The sequence below is a fragment of the Pyrgilauda ruficollis genome, unplaced genomic scaffold, assembly GCF_017590135.1.
Source record: "Pyrgilauda ruficollis isolate IOZ18807 unplaced genomic scaffold, ASM1759013v1 scaffold3, whole genome shotgun sequence".
NCBI classification, from domain to species: Eukaryota; Metazoa; Chordata; class Aves; order Passeriformes; family Passeridae; genus Pyrgilauda; species Pyrgilauda ruficollis.
In genome coordinates this window covers 22794012-22808690 of record NW_024524377.1, presented here as the reverse complement: position 1 = coordinate 22808690, position 14679 = coordinate 22794012, and positions in this window count along the sequence as shown.

Below are 14679 nucleotides of genomic sequence, written 5' to 3'. Positions count from 1 at the left end.
CCGTCTCTCCTCCTTCTGCACTTACTAAGCTAATTACTTCATTTTTATAAAGGGAGAAGCTCATCTCTCTTCCTCCTTCACATGCCTACCATCTCTCTGGCTGAATCTTTGAATGCTGTGTGCTTTGACGGTGAAATGCAAGGTAAAAAAGCTCACATTCACTTTCCAGTTGGAATTTGAAGGCTGGGTATTTTTCTAACCCAGCTTTCAGCTGTTAGTCGAGGGTCAGTTCACTGTAGACAAAAGCTTTCAAACTTCAGAAGAGATAATTCACAACATTGGTTGAAGTGCTGATGGAAGGGAGGTCTGACCATGTTTTCCTTTGGTTAAGTATGACAGTGCAGATAAGAACGTGTTAATGGATGTAACCTTTTACCTTCTGGCACCTCACTTGGTCAGGATTACCTTATTGTCACCTTGGATGATCATTCTCCTGAATATCAGGGACTTGGATAGAGGTCTGCTTCTCTGATTACAGCTGAGCTATCAAAAGGAAAGAAGTCTAGGTACAGCCTAACATGGCTAATTTTGCCTTGAAACAATAATACTTTGATGGTTTTTAGATTTCTGAAGTCTTTTTTCCCCATGTGCTACTGCCTAACTTACTGATAACTGCACCCAGGGTGGGACATACCACCATGTTCCTACAAAAGGCTGCCTCTTCAAAAAGATATTTTGGGGAATAACAGCAGGAGCATTAGCAATCAGCTCAGGGATAGCAGGTGTGCCACTGTTGTTCTGGAAATTCATTGCTGCTTCTCTACTAATGCTTGCTTGCATGTCGTCTCTTGCACAGCTTGACTGGACAGGGAAGAAGTAATACTTTTTATTTAATTAAAAAGCTACTGAGGTAGCAAACAAATTCAGCAAGCAGGTTTTCCTTACCTTCAGAATGAGTTTTTATTATTGGTGATACTGTGACAACTCAAAACTCTGCTGAATTTAGGGTCTCTCTGGAGTTCTAAGCAAAGAAAGAGATTTCATAGCTTACACATTCCCTTTGGATAGTACAGGCCAAAATCCTGACCTTTGTTGTGTTCACTTTCCAACCCAGATCCACGTTTGCCTGTCTCTCCTGTGTAGGCAGAGACTGCCCTGCAGCATTTTAGGCTGTCATTAGCCGTCCTAGTTCCATGGTGGAGGTTGTGTCTCCCATACTGACAGACAAATAGACTCTACTGCACATTCACAGCCATTATTTGTCCTTGCTTTTCCCAGCAATTACTTGCCAACCTTTTACCCACCATCAACCCAACCTTGCAATCAATCCTTCTTATTTTTTTTTCCTTTTTTTCTTGAACTGGGAGTTTTGAGTGTGCAAAAACTAAAACTCAAGGAGCTGAAATTTCAATCCTTTATTTTTAGAAGTCACAGGCCCTAGTATAATCTTTTGATGTATACCCTTTTAATGGGTAAACACCAATGTAGCAATGGTAGGAGAATACATTTCCTTAGCTCATTTTGCAGCCAAAATAAATATCTCTTATTTTTCCTTGTTGGCATATTTTCCATAATGTTGATCTGCCAGACCCTCACAGACAGCATTTTCCCCCTTTGCTGTACATGCTTCATCAACACAACTAGATATCTCTCCAAGCATGGTACCCTTTGCTGCTGCCTTTCTGCCCTTTCTTCCTCAGACAACATAAAACCCATCTGTCAGAAAGTAAAATTACTTGTTCTGTGAAGTGAAATCTTCAAAGCCCTTCAAATATCTAGTGTATGAAAACTCCTTTCTTCATCCCATTTAGGATTACAGCAAAAAAAAAAAAAAAAGACAAGAAAGTTCCTTCCTTGCAGAGAAAATAGTTATTAACCTCCAGGATAAAAGCAGATAGAATTCCAACGATGGAGGGGTTTTTGCAAAGGAATTGTGCGGAAGGTAAGTGCTGAGGACAGCAGCAAGCAAGTTGTAGAGGACCAACAGCTCCCACAAAGATTTGTCACACTTAAATAAGAGAGTAAAATAAGCATTGTAACACTGTCCTACTTTGGAGCTATCAGAAATTCTAGTCTGCAGCAGTGATTTGCAAATGTCCCTCTCCTGACACTGTGTCAAGTAAAACATTTGCAGCTCAGTAGTTGCATCTGAATGTGGTGACTTTCACCAATATCTAAAAGGCATGATTTGAGAAGTGTTTGAAGCAGAGATTTTTGGATTATGTTTAAGTTTCAAGTCACTCAATATTCACTTTTAAAAGAGCAATATATTCATATATTCATATTGCTGGCTTTCATTTTGTTATTTTTATACTCATTGAGACATGACAAGGCTGATTAGAATCAGTGGCCCAAAACCAAATGTCAATAAGTCTCAGAGGGGAGTTGTAAAACACACATGTCTGAATACTTCAAAAATCTTTGCAGGGAAGGTTCATACTGCTTTGGAAAGGTGAACCCTTGTGCTTCAAGCTTCTTACATCTACCCCACATAAACTATGTAACAGCAATTTGTAGGACATGATGGAAAGGATAAACAGGCAGAGCAGTAGGATGATTTGCCCAAAATCAGACATCTCCATGAAAGTGAAGAGAGAATATAAAGAAATACAGCTTGAACCACATATGCTGATAAGAGAACTACAGAAAACAGAGATGCAGTGCCATGAAGCCTTGTGAGGTTTAGAGAATACAGTTTGCAATGAGCATTTAAGTCAACACAAGTTTCAAAGAACCATATCAGCATCTGACTTGTTTTTTTCTAGAATCTCCACATATTTTTGTACTCCCAAGGATAAAACTGGTGTCAGTTTTGCAACCAGAAATGGTTTCTACCCTTGGAACTTTCCCACACTGTTTTTTGGTTTTTTTTTTTTTTTTTGGGGGGGGGGGGGGGTTTGTTTGTTTGTTTGTTTGTTTTTCTTGTTGTTGTTGTTGTTTATTTTGTTGGGGTTTTGGGTTTTTTTGGGTTTTTGTTTGGTTTTTTTTGGCTATTTGTTCGCTTTTTCACTTGCAGGTTTGGTATATAAGACAGTCAATTGGACCCTCATTCTGCTGCTTTTGCTGAAGGCAATGACAAAGCTCTTTTTGGCCTGAGGATTGATATGATCCTTTTCAGGAATAAGCAAGAGCAAGTCCATGTTCCAAGAAAAGACCAAATTATTTGATCAGTGCCTTGTCCAGAAAGAAGAATGCAGGTGAAGAATCCCACACTGCTGACAGTTCCTACCCTTCTGATTTACGTACACACAGGAACAAAACAGCAGCAGGTAGTCTCCCTTTCCAGCAGAGAAAAAATAGTTAAGTCTTAGACAAAGCTGAAAGGACATAAAAAAAAATTTCAAACCTCCCTAATAGGGGCTGCCTGTCCCGATCATATTACTAGTGCCAAAGTAGTGCAACTCTGCACTGTGGCAGGTCTTGCTCTTTTCAGAGATTCATTTATTAATATTAGCTTTGGAGGCATTCATTTTGCTGAGTCAATATTGGGTCACACAGATGCAACTACATATTTATCAGTTTTCATTATCCTGTTCATGGATTTATACTCATATTTGTGATTAAATTTAACTAAGTATATCTTAAGTCCCTACTTGTAGGGGCAGGCAGAAGGGCATCCTGTAAGTTGCTGCAGGAACTTCTGGGCTTTGAGCTGTGCTGATCTCATTTGATCTATGTGGTTGCTGAATGGCCTCAACTAAACTTCTTGACAGCTTGTGTGGAATAAAAAACACTGTCAGCAGGGGCTTGTTCTCTAAACACAGTTGCCATCAGACCAAGGAATGACAAATTATTTTCTCTTTCCCAATGATGAGAGTATCACAAAAAACCCCTACTGTTGCACTTCTTTCTTATTGTCCAAGATGAGGTAGAGAATAAGAACAGAGGGTGTTGAAGTTAGAGACATTTTTCTTTTCTTTCACCTGTCCTTAGGTATCAGTCACCACCTGAGTGAAGAACATGATCTGTCAGCTGGTTTGTGTGGCAAATATACACAGCAAGATCTGCCAGTGGTTGCTGCAGAAAATGGGTGTGTTTTCTTATGGAGGAGCAGCTCCAAGGGCAGCTGCTGGCTGTTGACTGGGTTTCCAAGGCAAGCACCCCAGCTCTGAGTGCTCTAGAGGACAGTCTGAATGTGTATCTGACCTCAGTGCAATCTGCACTTCAGCTGCAGTGCACTCACAGAGGTTCTTTCCAGAATGCTTATAAATATACCATTTTCTGGTTCTCAAAAGACCTTTAAAACACTACAGGATGGTCCAGACATTCAGGGAGGTTCCTCATCCTAAGCATTAACCTAGCTGGGCTGCGACCCCATCTCTTTCTTATAGGGGGACAGGGATGGAAGAAAGAGACTAAAGCTTTGGATGTGGTGACTTTAATGTCCTAAGATGGAAAAGGCTGGTGCAATGCTGTTTATTTTAACTAAAGGTATTTCCATGGCCCTTATCACTGCAGCATCTGAACCAAGTCCAAAACTCCATTTGCTTGTCAGGTCTACAAGGCTGGAAGCAGACAGCTGAGGGATTAGTGTCTGGTGAATGGATGCAGCTGGAGTTAACCTGTGAGGCTCACTGAAACACGTAAAAGGAGGAAGAGAAAAGGAGTGGATAGTGAGAGTGAAGTTTGCAAGGGATGTTGTGCCGTCCTTGAATCCTGGCACATTCCTTTTTATCTCTCAGACACAGAAGGATCTTTTGCTCTGAACCAACAGAGCCTATTTGTGTAGCACTGTTGTTTCCCACCCATCAGCAGTTCCCTCGGTTCATCTACCCTGGAGAATATGTGGGACTGTGAGAGCTCCTTTATGCCTAGGAGGAAGCAGGGATCTAAATTGGCATGTCCTTGGTATGAGAGATAGCTTGGCCCCTCCAAGCAGAGCATGGTGAAGAATATGGTCTTCAGCGTGTCCTAAGGGTCATTCAGGAGGCAGATTTTTTACCCTGCAAAAACTGTGGGGTTTGTGAGAAACGACTTAATGTGAGCCTAGTTTAGCAAAGTAGTTTGTGTTCACTTCTCGTTATAACAACAAGCATCCTTCTCCCTAACTGGCAACTTACTTGAGGGCTGATTTTCTTTGACCCTCAGAGTCCCATGCAAAGACCTCAGCTTCCAAAAGTGCAGTCTTTTCCTTGCAAGGTCATCAGGAAGAGCCTGGGCAATTCAGTTTCCATCTTCTCTTTCGGGAATGCTTCTGTCTTTTGTTTTCTGAGGGATGTCTCTCTGCATGGTTTCCTGGCCTGAACAGAGGCTGTGCTCCATGCTGCTGAAGTCAAGATTTTTTAGTGGAAAGTGTTATTTTTGGGGGTAGACTTGAAATTGTTCTACAGAAATAGATAATCTAGGCCTTGACTCTTACATGACTGTGAGAGCTCACAGTCATGTATATTATAAAGCCAACTGCTGGCTTTATAATTACCCTCTTTCTTGAGGCTTTCCTCCTATACCTTGTTGCACTAATTAGCTGTCTTGCCTTGATATGGACAGTCAAGTCCCTCTTAGTGCACCTTTCCTAACTTAGTTTCTATCACTGAGGCTTTCTGGAAGTCAAAAAACTGTCATATATAGTGGCAGTAGATGAGAATAAATTGGTTTTGCTTCTAAAAAAGCTATTGAGTGTTCCTTAAATGCTACTGAATAGAGATACTGCTGTGTAGTTAATAGAGACCTGGTGGTTGTGGAGGTGGAAAGCCTAGAAATATGAGTTCAGTTCCTGTGTCAGCAAGTCATGACACTTCTGTAGGCCTTAGCTTGCTTTTATAGAACAGAGGTACAGTTTTCTTAAATTGTCAGTGCTTTGGATCAGAGGCTATATGCATTTATATGCACGTAAGAGCCCCTGTTTCTGGATCTTAATGCAAAATTACAAGAGTAATAATGTGAGAGACTGCCACAGGAGGAAAAGAGCCTTTTCACTGTGGTATTTGCAGCTCCTCTCAATATTCCTACCACTGGCCTACAGACAGGGAAGACCTAGTCTTAGGATGGTTTGGTTAAATCTCATTTCTACAGTGTACAGTAGGCACATGAAAATGCTTTGGACTGTGGCAGGGACTTTGACAAAGATTAAAAGACAATGCTGTGTGACTGCAGTGATCAGTGATACCATGGAAGTGGTGAATTGTCAGCAGATTACTGAGCTTGCCACAGATTTATAGGCTGAAATGGGCTTTATAAAAAACTATCTGATGAATAACATGGGACAAAGAAAGCATATGTATTTCTTACTAACTTTGAAAGTAAACTAAATCCACAAAATCCGTTACAGACTACAAATAATGCAAAGACACAAAGTCTGATTTTTAAACTTAATACATGTAAGAATCTTGGCAGTGTTTCAAGTTGGTTTTATCTGAAGTAAAGGATTAACTGTCCACCAGTAGTTCTTGCAGTGTGAGTCAGGAGCTAGTCTGAAATTAGGACTCTGGGCTAAGTCCAGAAAAGGCTCCATAATGTGTTACTCATTGCAGCACAGAATTTTTCATCACATCCATTTTTTAAAATGTCTATCTCCATGGAAAACACAAAGTTGTGTCCATAATACAAAGAGATGATTTTGAGTTGTTTTTTGGGTTTTTTTTTTTTTTTCAGAAAAAAAAGAAAAAAGAAAAAAGAAAAAAGAAGCACTGTCTGTCATAAACTGTTCTGCCTTTGTCTTAATTCTGAGATCTCTCTCATCTTTGGGCTCACAAAAACTGTGACTTATCAAAATTGTTCAACCCTATGGTCTCGACTCTGAGAGACAAAAAGAAGAAATGAAAACTGAAGTGTACAAAGTAACCTTTCCCCTGGTACGTCCCTCCTGTATCTGTAATCAGGGGTTTAAGGAGAGGGTGTAGCAGGGCCTGCAGCTGAGCTCCCCCTTCAGGACCCTGATTCTGCACCATTACCATCTGGTAGGCTTGTTTAATTAACAGGGGGAGGTTTGGCATTTTATTACCTACCCCATCTGCTTAATCCTTTGTATTTTCTTTGCATCTTCAGTTAAGTCTAATGACATTTTCAAATCAAAGCAAACAATTGTCTAGAAAAGTGTTTCTCCAAAACAATGGCAATTATAAAGAGCATTTTGAAATTGGAAGGGTAACAGTTCCTTCCCCCTTTACTGAAACTTATTTTTCTCCTCATGGCATTCATTTCCTTGTGAAGGGAGTCACGTGTATTTAATTGCTTATTTCTGTCGCTCAATTGCTTTTTTGGCTTATCTTACCATCCTGATCAGTTCTGGATATTTCTATTTAATTTTCCAATATTCTGGATATTTCTATTTTAATTTTCTGGATCTATGAATACTTGCTCATGTACACATCCAGCCTCAGCTTGGGGTGTAGAAAATGCAAGTGCTTTCTATGAAGAGGAGCCACCCTTGCACAGGGAAGTGCAGCAGTTAGGGCAAAGTTTGTGACTACTCTTGGGAAAACATGCTCAGTGTGTCTTTCATTGTGGCATGGCTGATTGCTTTGTAGCTTGCTTCTCTGTAGACTTCTCCCTGTTTCTGCTTATTTTTCTTTTTCCTGGACACTCATGTTCAACACTGATATTCCAGAGACCGATCTTTGAACAGCTGCCTGCTACTCCCCTGGGTACTGACTTGGCTCTTTTGCACTATCTGAAAAACAAATATGAAACAATTAACAGGAAGATCAAAATCACTCAGTGCTTTTGGAGTCTCTGAGATGATTCTGTCTGGACTTAAGTACATGCCAAGGCTAACTCTTTTTTTTTCATTTTTTCTTTTTTTCTCTTCTTATCCCCTTCAATTTATCTTTGTTCCACAGAAGATTTTCTTCTGTTATCCTGCAACTAAGTATCAAAATTTATGCCAGCTGATTAACAACTGCCAATTACATTTTTACTATCTCTGATCAATCACTCTGTCAAGGCCCAGTGAAGATTTGGGACCGGCTGGTACCACATTCTTTTTTGCTACTGGCCCACTGGATGATGGCAATGAAACCATTTTTCTCATTTCTGCTGCAGTTTCTGACACCACTTTATCTGTTCAAGTATCACATGAGAGAATTCTAAGGCAGAGCTTTATTATACAGATGGTGGTGGTTGTTTTATAGAATCATCATGACAGAAAATCGTGTTTCCCAAAAATTGTTTGGAGGGTTTGTTTCTTATCAATTGTTTGGAAAATTGTTTGGCTTGCTTTCCCTTTTTTTTTTTTTTTTTTTTTTCCTTTTTTTTTTTTTTCCTGTGGGATTCAGTTTGGGGGTTTTTTGTGGAAGAATATTCTTCTTTTTTCCAGCAGAAGTGTTATAGCCTTTTACAACAAACATCTCTTACAGCTATGTCTTTGTCATGTCACCTTTATAAAATCCTTCATGAGGGAAAATTATAAATTCTCTCCAGTGATTCAGTGATTTGTTTTGTCAATTTTTAGTAAATCTGAACTGATAATTTGAAACGAAACCGATCCTCACTCCTTCAAGCTCAATCCTATCTGGTTTTCTCAACAAGTGCATGGAAAATTTACCCTGCCAAAAAGGCTGTTGCCCACTGCTGCTACAGAGCTGGTAGGGTCAGGACACATTTGCTCAGACTCAGGGCTGGAAAAACATGGAGACTGGAGACACCCAGGGAAGGTGGGCTGAGATTTCACCTGTCCCAGCTTTGTAGATGTGACCTAAATAGACCAGGATGAACAACCAGGGGTCCCGCTTTTAAACACACTTTTCACATAAGAACACCTCTTACAGCACTTTCCTCTCCAAACCTTGCTTCAGCCATTCTTATTCCAGGTCTTAGGAAAGCCCTTTGCAAAATCTTTGCTGCAGGAATTGGTAGATACATTTTGATGACACTTTGGTACTTCTAGTTTGATTGGGACTTCTCACAGACAGCAGTCAAGGTGAGCCAGAATGTAACAGCTGCGTGAAATGCTGGTACCATTGTCCACTATACTTTCAGAATCCTTTGCTTAAGAAGAAAGATCTAAGTCATCAAAAACTTAAGCCAAGATTTTTAGTTGTCATTCTTCTCCCTCATGCTGCTTTGTGGGCAGTGATTTGTGCTTGGCTGGCTGTTTCAGATGTAAAGCCTGCTGAGTTTCTTCCTGGAACATCCTGACACAGTAAACAAGGGAAAGCAAAGCAAAGGCAAAGCTTTTCCTGTGCAGCCAGCTGGAGGGCCTGTGCTTTCTCACTTCTTCGTGCATTCTTACCCCTGACCCCAGTGTGCTATCCAGTTCCCTCTGTCAAGTTCTCCTGAAAGCTGTGATTTCCTCTCCTGACAGGCAGCAGGAAGATCAGAAAGCTGTTGGGCAACCTTTGCTCTGGAGAGAATTGGAGGGTTATTAACAAAGCATGCCTGACAGGCAGGGTTTAGGAAATAGTGATAACATCAGGAAGAGGGAGGAAAGCAAACAGTTCAGTAGCTTATAGTGTGTTTGTCATTGTAAAATCAGCCCAGGCTAGCACCTGTCACAGGCTTGGTGCTGCATATGAAGTCACACCATTTCCACCAGCAGCTGAGATGGGCTCAATATCTTAGATGGAACGTTCTGAACAAGTCCAAAGATTGAAGATGTTTTGGCTTGGTTTCAGCACCACAGAGCACAGTAAAATGACTGAACTTGTTTGGTCCTTGTGTGTGAGGGTGTGGCAAAAGGGAAGTCTTTCTTTCCACTGCCTCATAACCACTGCAAGAAGTCACCTATTTTACGAGGAAATCAAAGCCTTGAATGGAACTCATCCATTAACTGAATGGATGTCACTAACATCCACTAACCTGGCTTGGTAAAAACCAGCTAGGACATTTAATTGGGAGCTATGAAATCCCATCCTCTGGGCAGTTTGCAGCTCAGCTTTTGATATAGGCTTTTTCTAATTATCACTGACAGGCAGATCGAGGGTAAGATTATACATTTGAGTTCTTGTTTTCTCCCTTCCTTCCCCTTCTTCATATCATGTGTCACCTCTAGTTTCCAAATACATTTCCATGTCAAAGCACTAAACTTCATCCATCATGAGCACATTTGTGCAAGTCCTAACAAAATAACCCTGCTGCCCTGTCTCTCTGGGAAGGTGGAGACTCCAGTCATAATGTAATATGACAATGGAGGTACCATGAGACTGGGTAGTGAGATTATATCTTTTCCATTTGTGCAGTAACTGTTGTTTAGCATGGCATGTCAGTCTGTCAGATAAAGACACACAGACATTTATAAATTATTAATGAAGATTCAGACTTTTTTTGCTGGAAACGGATCACTTCACTCTTCATTTCACTGACTTTTCACATTAGAAAAATAAAAATAGCCCGGAGTTTATAAAAAAGGACCTTCAATATCTGGGAGGTTTTGCCTTTCCTGTAGTCCGTTCCCCAGAGAAAGGTTAAATACACAAACCCTTTTCCTAATGGTCTGAGCTGAGCATTTCAGAGCCATAAACATGAACACAAGGTGTGTATCTTTGTTAAGCACATTCAGTCCACCAAGCCCACTTATCATCCAAAAAAAGCAAAGACCAAAAAATCCCTCCAGCCTCTGATAATTTACACTTTTGAGGAAAAGGGAAGTTAAGAAAAAGAAGTGCTAATCACACCAGCTTGGATAAATTTGGTGTTGCCAAATGCTGTACCGCTTTCACCACTTTTCCCTGCCAATGTAGCTCGGTCCCCTTTGAAGCAGCCCTGCTGTCACAAAGCTGGGCTGTGCTGGAGCAACATCTTCCCTTTGTTTCAGGACATGTCAGGGGATGCCAGGTGCATGAAAAGCGTGCTGGGGCTGAAGAGTGTTCCACAGGTTCCACAGGCAGCTGTCTGTTGATGATCCAATTATTACTTTATGACTTAGAAAACTTATTTCTGCATATGACCTTGACAGGGCTTGCCTTCCAGCTTTTGAAAATAAATGGCTGAAACCTGGAGATATTATTGTCTGTTAAAGAGGGTTTTTTTCCTTGCTCTCCCCCACAACACAGAGGAACTGTTTAGATCCCCAGAACTTCTGGGTTTTGGATGGGAGAAAGTATGTGTGTTTGTGGTACTATCTTCCCATTCTCCATCAGAATGAGAGCGAGATACTCATCTGGTGAGGATGAGCAGCCCTTTCCAACAGACATATGCCAAAGGCACCAGTATAGATGTGCAACAGGATGCCACCTCCCTAAGTGGCCAGCAAAGCTCCCTGTATATACAGGTACATGTGCACACACACACATCTACTTCAGAGACGACATGAGAAATGGGAGATTCACTTTTCTCCATCATTGGAGGATGGGATAGGCTTCATGTCCAAATGCACAATCCTTAGATGTGCCTTTGCATGGCACAGGGGAAAGTTTCTGTGCAACAATGGCCAGCACTGAAATCCCAAGAAAAGGAAAGAAGATCAAACTCTTCTCTCAGCTAAAGAATCTGAATGTGGCTCCACACAATTTAACATAACTAACTGATCCTCTCAGATATACCAGGGCTGTATTTTACCATTAGTGCTTTCCAAAACCAAATCAAGTCAACAGAGTGCTCTGCAGTGCAAAGCAAAACAAAACTACAAAAAGTTCAAGTGTAGTCACCAGAAAAAAATTTGCTAAGTACCAACAGAAATGAGGAGTTAATGGGTCCCATATGTGGCAGCTAACCTGGGCTTTATAAGATTTTCCATGAGATTTCTGAAAAAAAAATTCTATAGCAGCAAATAAGAACAAAAATCAATTTTCTTGTTAAACTGGACAGCTAACATTAAAGCTGCAAATTTTTTCCCATAGTTGAGTCTATAAATACAGGCTAACAAACCTGGATAGGATTCTCACTCTGAAAGACCGGATGACAGCCTCTGGTATTCCTGAACAGGAAGACATTTAAAGCTTTAATCAGCTTTTCAACAAGACGAGATCTGAAACAGTTCAGAAAATATTTACCTTTTACCTTACTCTACACCTTCTGGAGATATAGTGTTTTAGTAATCCTAGATATTTTTGTATTCATACGATGCAGTCAGATCACATGCCTTGCTTCCTGTACAGTGCACACACAACTCACAATTTGATGAACTTGGTGATGCCTTCAACAGATGTTCCAGTGTTGCTGTAGCACTCACTGTGTTTAATCCTTACTGGGATGGAAATATATTGTCTTAGAGTGTAATAAACCTGAGGAGGCTGGGTTTGGTTTGGTTTTTCCCCCATACATTTTAAGTGTGCTTGGAGCAGCAGGGATAAGAAATATTGTTTTCATGTGCTGACATGAATTCAGTGAGAAAGGTCAAACTACTGGAATTCTGTTTACCATTGCATAAGAGGAGGATCATTAGGTGAAGTCTGAAAACTAAAAAGGAACATATTTCTCCCAACATTGCCTGGAGTGCAGATGTGCTTGGGGATTTTAATTGTGTGATTTTAAGGGGTTAGGCTGACATAAGTAGCATTTGGGGAATTTTGAACTAGAAGTCCTGACAAAGAATGTCTCCCAAGGCAAATTGGTAACAAAAATACTACAGGCTGAATCAGCATCTTTTTCTCTTGGTACCTCTGTAGTTGCCATGCTGGCAGTCAGAAGATTGTCTTTTGATCATATCCATGTTTTTATACAATTAGGAGGGCTCTTCAAACATCCCTCACATTTCTGCAGGGAAGCTCATCAGTGTAGAAGCTAGCAATCACCCCTAAGAGCAGGAGAGAGAGTTGCTTTTCCTTTGAGACCACTTGCAGGACTTGCTTTAACATTTCTGGGGGGACCTTTAGCCTCTATAGGGGCTAGAAGTTTAAACATAATCAATAGATGACTTGCCACATTATCACATTCTCAGTTTCTCTTGACTCTGAGATTCTGGGTGGCTCCATTTATTTCTGTCTGTAGCCTTCTGTGGGATCTTCAGGTGGAAAGTTCTCAAAAAGTGTGAAGTGTTTCTGCTGAAGAAAAATTATCAGAGATGAAGAATGCAGCAAAGTGTGAGGGCAAACTGCAGGTGTTTATGTGGGAGATATTATTTTGTTGAGTCATGCTATATTACAGTCTGAGCTGACCTTGGAGATTTATCTGTTCCTGTATTACTTTCCCAGAAACAGGTAATAAAGATCTGAACAATTAAGAGCAGCCTACAGTTCTGTCAGGGTGGAGATAAATGGAAAGAGAAAAAGAGAAGTTCTGCGGGTAAGAAGATGCCATGATGATAGGCAAATTGGAGAATCCTGCTAGACAGTCCTCAATAAAAAAATCACAAGAACAGCTAGGGAGGCCAGCATGAAATTGTGTCAGTGGGTGATGTAGGAGGAAGATATGGGCATAGTTTTCCCATATCTTGCTGTCCTGTAAGGGACACCAAAGAACATCTTTGTCATGCCTCCTGGCAAAGCCATGTGGTGACTTCAATGGGCATGGGAAAGATAGCTCAGAAGGTGAGGCCAAGGAAAGCTGAATCTCACAATTAAGAGACTGCTTTATTTGGCCAGAATTAGCAGCCTATTCATGACTTTTGAACTGCCCTGGGACTGTAGGAGGGAGGCGGACTGTAGGTGGAGTAGGTTTCTCTGTGACACACAAAGGAGCATGTCACTGAAGCAGCACAGAGCAATCAGTGCTGTAGCTCTCTGGGAAGATGATGAGACAAGACACTGAGGAGCAAACCCAGGCAGGGAGCAGGCCCAAAGGCAGACACGATGGGTGCAGTCTCACAGGATGCATCCTACAACACTGCAAAATGTAAATACCACAAAATGCAAATACTGCATAAGAAACCAGATGGAGCCACCAACTGGAGTGCCTGGGTAGGAGTTCCTGGCACTGCCAGCAGTGGTGGGACAATGAGCAATGTGAGCTTGAACCCTGAGCTAGTGTCTCCAGTTGAGTCTTGGGAATGCTTCTCCTGGTGCTTTTTTGGGTTTCCCAAATTGGGGCAGGCTTTGGTAATCCATCAAACACCCTTTGTAGAAATAGATTATTTCTTCTAATGTGCCTGAGATGCTTTCCCTTCCTCATAAACATGGCTGCTCCTCAGGAACATGGAACTTGTCTGGGCATTTCTATTCCTTTCAGAACGGGCAGACAAGAGAGTTTGTTTCCTTTCTTTAATAAAACACTTGTCCAGCTTACCTTGGGCCAACCATTGCAATTAATCCGAGTTTCTTCTAACTGATCTATTTCTTAATTATTCAGTGACCTCAATAGACTCTGTCTGCACAGAGAGGGAAGAAAAGCTATGGGAAATTGGGTTTTTATTGGGTTTTTGTTTGTTTGTTTGTTTCAGGATTGATTTGTTTGAGCTTATATGTCTGTGGACATAAGCCAGGTCTTTGTCCAAGGCTGTCTGTAAATGAACAGGGCATCACCAAGACTAAATAACCCCCATTGTTAGCCTTCTGTCACTATCCCTTGGCACATAGGTCTAACTTGGAAACAGCAGAGGCTGCAAAGAAAACAGATGTTGAAAATTAATTTTTCAACAAGGAAAATACGAAGATCAAGGATGTAGGACAAGGATATAGGAAGATCATTGTACTAAAATAATGTTTCCTGGATGATCACAGCCAGTGGACAGAAAAACCTACACACTGTAAGTGGAAGAAGATGACAGTCTTTAGCATTTCTCTATTCAGCCTTTACCATATTTGTGGTTCTGCCAATTCCTGTTACTTTTTCATTTGCAGTGATTCTGGAAACTACTCTTTCTTTCTGAACCTGACTGAAAAGTCTTTAGAAGTAGATCTTTAAACATCTCTGGCATCTTGATTCATCCTTGTGGATCTTCTTTTGTGTCTGATCTTTCTTAAGATATTTTCCTGCTGTTTCTGATCA